The following is a 6,066-nucleotide window of genomic DNA, read 5'->3' as shown; positions in this document are numbered from 1 at the left end:
AATGTCGCTTCTCTGTTTTTGCTCACTGTGAGGTAAAGAACCACCACCATATTCTGCTCAAACAACCTTGGACTGAACCCTAAAAACTAAGAAGCAAAACAAACTTTCCCATTTGTTGAGTTCCCTCAGTAAAGTAACTGCAATAGTCCAGCCTCTCTGGAGTCCTGGAGCCTCTACTCTGGGCTTTCTTGCCGTTCATGCCTCCCCACAGTCTGTTCTCCACACAGAGGCCACCAGGGTAAGCTCTGTCCAGTGGCACATACCGGCTGTCTCAGCATCAAGCAGGCTAAGGCAGGAGAATCATGAATTCAAGGCCAGCCTGTGCTACATATTGAGACCCTATAAAAACAAACAAGCAAACAAACCCAGTAAAAACAAAAGTCCACCTGGCTTCCAATTTCACTCATGATGAATTTCAAAATCTTCATGCCAAAGGCCCTCTGGTTGGTTAGTCTTCATGAAGATGGCATTACCATCTCCTAGCGGTTTCCTTGGGGTCTTGTGGAGGGTTATTTTTGTAATATATAGTATACACCCATAAAGTGCTAATCACCTCTTTCCTACGTAACTTTCCAATTTCTGCATGGATATTCATAAAGATAAAGGTATTTACCCTTGCTCGACTATTTAGTGTGCAATTCACTTTCAAGACTGCACTGTTCTGTAAGAAAAATAATACATTATTTTGTTTTAATATTATCAAAAAGTTTCTCACCACTGTGGCAAATTGCTTTATTCTTGGCATGGCCACTTTTATAATTTGTATCCCCAGGACTACCCTACATCTGAATATATATGTGTCGCATGGCCACACCACCTTCCACATGCCCGATTGTGTCTGAACACATTTATAGCTGCCCCTTTCATGCTGACTCTGCACGTAGCTATAAAAACCTGATGACTTCATCACGTCTTTTATTGTAATCAAGTCTCCATGTATGTGTTAAAATGAACATAATCGCACCCAATCAGCTCCTAATCTGCTCTCCTAAACTTGGCTTGCTTGTGGCTCCAAGGCCTCCTGATAAGGTCAGGCCTCCTTGAGGAATATAAGCCATATGCTCCCTGGGCTAGACTTAGCATCCATCCCCTCGGCGCATAGATCTGACTCCAGTTATGAGTCTGGAGTCATCCCTGGGGTCAGGAGGGACTGAAGAAGGCAGGCATCTTCCTCAACCAACAATAATGCCACAAATATACAGTAAATCTTCCTCCAGGTGTTCCCCAGCATGGGACATTTTCTAAGCTGTCACCATGCATGTGTTATATTTCTATTAACCTTTCCACATGACATAAAGGGGGAGCTGATTGGGCTCAGTACTACTGTTCTGTGTGCTCTGACTTCCGGCTGCCTCAGGCATTGTACACTTCCTGATGGTTTCCTGCCACATCCACACTGGCCGTCCTCAGTCATGTTTCCCATCACCAGACATCTGCCCTTCCAATGCTCTCCCCAGAGGTGCTCCTCTTCCCTTGATTTATTCACACGACACCTCATCTGCCTGCCTTTTCTACTAACTTATTCATTGATTTATTTTTAAAGTACTGTATATAGAACCTGTTGTATGATATTTTGTTTGTGTTTTGACAAAACTTGCCTGGAGATCAGAGTGTGGAGCCAGCCACTATTTAACCATAGAGGCCAGGAAGTGGTGGCACACACCTTTAATCCCACCACTTAGGAGGAGGAAGCAGGAAGATCAGGAGTTCAAGGCCACCCTGGGCTACATGAGATTGATGCAGTCTAAAAGATAAATAAAGCTGGGTGGTGGTGATGCGGTGATGCATGCCTTTAATCCCAGCACTGGGGAGGTGGAGACAGGATCTTGGTCCCCCATTTGGTCTGAGGATTCATAGAGGTAAGAAGTTTCTAGTGGCTGCTCTGCTTCTCTGATCTTTCAGCTTTCACCCTCGATATCTGACTTTGGGTTTTTATTGTTAAGACTAATTAGGATCACAGTGCAAGAGCCCATGGCCTTTCACAGCTATGTGAGCGTTCTACCGTTTACTGCTCTAGTAGGCAGTGTGAACCTGCGAGAGCAGGTCTAAACATGAGTCGGACTAAAGTCTCCTGCAATAGCCAACTGTATTCAGAACATCAGGCAGTTCCTACTCCCAGGGTTAAGAAGAGTGTACAGTCACAAGGACCAGCCACACATGGCAAAACCATGTTTTTTCATAGATGCACCTGAATAACAGCTGAAGTAAACTCACTCCCACCTGCTATGCCTGGGAGGGACACAGAAACATTCCAAGAACAATTCTGTGTTTTGAGGAAACTGAGGTCACAAAACTCTTGGGTTTGTTTTTTTTTTTCTCAAGTTTTCTCAGAAGCACTTAGAATTCTCACACAACTCCATTCTTGGGATGTGTTTCGACACTCTACCACCAAACTATACCCACAATCCTGGACACCCAAATTTAAGTAATAACTTTCCAAGTTATCTTCCATCCCTCTACTCACATTTATTCTTTTATACCATTTTATTCCAACATGAGATTGTATTACTTAATACTTGATATTGGTCTTTCTCAGGTGGATATAACTTCCAAGTGTGTGTATTATGTAAGTGATTTGGTTAAGGAATTAACGCTAATAAGAAACAGAAGCATCACATGATCCAACCATATCACTCCTGGTGTGCACCCAAAGGTACACTGATGCTATCAGCAATAGCAGAAAGATGCATGCGTAGTCCTGGCTACTGCTGTGGTTTTGTGATAATTAAGCTATGAGATCAGGGCCCACCAGCCCCTGAATAGGTAAAGAAAATGTGGTGTGTAATGTGTTGGTTTTAGTCAACTTTAAAGAAAAGTCAAATTATGACATTTGTAAGAAAATGGACAAAACTGGAGATCATTGTGTTAAGTAAGCCAAATTTAAGAAAAATATTTCATGTTTGTCTCCTGTTCAGTCTAGATTTAAATTTATAAGTTAATGTTGTCTTTACTGTCTGATGTACATTGTGGCTCCTCATTAAGTATGTTATGAGCCCAGACAACATGTCTTCTTAAGATGCTGTTGTTTAATTCTATGTTCTGTCTTTATCTCCTATGAGATTTTACATCTTTGGTCCAATTTAGTATGACACAATTATTATCCTAGCTTTTTAAAAATTTCTGATTTTTTAAATTTATTTGAGCCTATCTCTTCTCTTTTAAATCTCTCTCTCTTTTAGGAAATATAGTGCTATTTTTTTTTATAGAACTATCATAAGACCGAGCTTTAAAAATAAAATCAAACTCCTGGGTTTATACCCAAAGCACTCTAAGTGCCGCACTTAGAGTAACAGATGAGTGGGTCGTGAGAGCATGTTACACACACACAGTTCCAGCAGGCTATAAAGAAAAGTGAAACAATTTGAGGGGAATTGATGCAACTGGAAATCATTATACTGTGAAATAAGCCACTCAGAAAGAGAATCATCTTTTTTTCTCATGTGGAGATTCTAGTTGTAACTCTGTGTAAGTGTGTATGTAGGTCATGACGCCAGAAAATGGAACATGAGAGGGGAGATAAGATCTTAAGGCAGGTGTGGCGGGGAAAGAGCAAAGGAGTCCACGTCACCTGGAGGTAGCAGAGACAGGGGATCAGGGAGGAAGTGGGAAATGGAGATGAATAAGAGCAAAGCATGTATCAAAGTGCCATGGTAAAACCAATTACTTAGTGTGCTAATAAAAGAATAACAAAAATCTCAAAAAAATAAAAACAAATATATTGTTTAAATATTTTAAAAATCCTCTGACTTTTAAGCCCATTCACAATTTTTATCATAGAAAGGCCTATTTTATGTTTTCTCTATTCTTTCACTTTTCTTTCCTGTATTACACTGGATTGAGGGGGAAATTTGTACTGAATTTGACTGTTATACCTTCCAAGATCATTTTTCTGCTAGTTACCCAGAACTGAACTGGGGAATATTCCTTTGCACTGTGTGACTATATGTCACTGTGTTTAATAAGGAAGCTGGCTGGCCTATAGCCAGGCAGGATAAGGTTAGGGGGAGAACCAGACTAAGAGAACTCTGGGAAGAAGAAGAAGAAGAAGAAGAAGAAGAAGAAGAAGAAGAAGAAGAAGAAGAAGAAGAAGGGTGGGGTCTGAGGAGTCTCAAGCTAGACTTAGAAGAAGCAACATGGGAAATTTATGCATGAGGTAAATGAGCCTCAGGGCAGCACATAGATTAGTAAAAATGGGTAATTTAAGTTGTAAGAGCTGGCTGGAGACAAGCCTAAGCTATCGGCCAAGCATTTATAATGAATAATTAGCCTTTGTGTGGTTATTTGGGAGCGACTGTTGGGACACAGACATTTCCTAATCTTTAGTTGCTATATAAGTAAGTTCTGATCAGAGGAATGTAAGCAGGAGTATGGGGCTGTGAGGAAGTGCTTCCTAAGTCTCTTCCTTCCTCCAGCCCCTGCCCTAATATTGTGAACCAATGCTTTTGAACCTTTATGGGACCAGGAAGTGACCTGATCGGGGCGTGCCACATGGTAGTTTAGAACTCTTAGGATCACGCAGCGATCTTGGAGCCATCATAGTGGCTCTAACTCAACCCAGGAAACTGCTTTAAATTTATTTTATTGTGCTGGAGAGGACTCAGTGGTTAAGAACACTGGTTGCTCTTGTAGAGTACCCAAGTTCAATTCCCAGACCCCATATGGCAGCTCACAACCATCTGTAACTTCAGTTCCAAAAGATCTGATGCCCTCTCCTGGCTCTCTAGGCACCAGGCACACATATGATATACATACTTACATGCAGACAAAATACCCACACATAGTTTTTAAAAACTAATAAAAAAATTTAACTAAAATTTGTATTCATATTTATTTATGTGTATGTGTACATGTCTGTGAATATATACCATGTGTATACAATGCCTGCAGAGTCCAGAAGAGGGTGCTGGTGAACCACCTGATGTAGGCACTAGGCCCTGCAAATAGCAGCTGCCTTAACTGCTGAGCACCTTTCCAGCCACCCAAAGTTTCTTTCACTTAAAAAAGAAACTGCTTTAAGCCACTTTGTGTGGGATTTTTTTTGGTCTGTGCAGCTGGATCTAACAGGAACTGCTCATTTCCTGGAGCTATTTATTGTAGGCTAAGGGGGAGGGGAGGTGGTGGCACTGGGGTAGAGTGGGGGAGGGGAGGTGGCAAAGCAGTGTCTCCCTCAGTTTGTGGTGCTTGGGCCTCCTCACCAGGCTTTTCCACCCCCACTTCCCAACACAGTGGGTTTCTTACAAGTAGATCTTGAAGTAAAGATGCGACTGTGGTGGCGTATTCCGGATCTCAGGAAAGAAGTGTGTGGAGAGAACAAGGGAGGAACAAGAAAGGCAAAAGAGGACACTGAGGTCCCCATGGTCACTGGGTACATGATCCCACTGGGACTTCATGAAAAATATTCCTCCTAGGATCATCCATGAAGGACAGGACTCTGCAACATTCATCTACCAGGTTCTATCCCATTGCTGAGTATTCCCAGTGGGTGTAAACTCCATTGTCCGTTTAGAAACAGCAGGCTTTCCTACACAGAGATGTTTCCATGGATAAAATGTTTAAGAGGAGGTGTTCCTTTGGAACAATACAAACAATGTCTAGTCCTCCTACAATCCCAACAAAACAAGGTGTAATTCCATCAGAGTTCACTCTGGGAAGGAAACCAGTTAATTTACTAGGCTTATTTACGGACCGACAGGTGACCTTAAAGTGGTTTCACTGTGAGGTCTGCACTGGCAGGGATGATGACACCGTCACCCCCTCTCCCGGAGCCCCATGGCTGTGCAGAGGGAGCCCCTTCCCTTACCCACCCTTATCTGCCAGCCCTTTCCAGAGACTCTGGGACCATGGAAAATTAGGGCAGAATTGCATACCACTGTCTGAGAAGGGTGGCTGAGTTCTCAGAGGAGGGTCCCATGTCCTTCTGCTCCCTCCTTGCACGAGGGGACATCAGGAGTCAACAAGCCCAGCTGTAATGGCCGTTGGCCAGCAGGCCCAACCTAACTCCTGAAGATGGTGGCAGTTTGTCTTGAAGCACAGTCCTGTACAAAGGAGCTTGGGCATGAGGTTAGA

This window comes from Peromyscus leucopus, chromosome 1, assembly GCF_004664715.2.
Source record: "Peromyscus leucopus breed LL Stock chromosome 1, UCI_PerLeu_2.1, whole genome shotgun sequence".
Lineage (NCBI taxonomy): Eukaryota > Metazoa > Chordata > Mammalia > Rodentia > Cricetidae > Peromyscus > Peromyscus leucopus.
The sequence above is the reverse complement of the archived record's forward strand: the minus strand, read 5'-3'. Positions refer to the sequence as shown.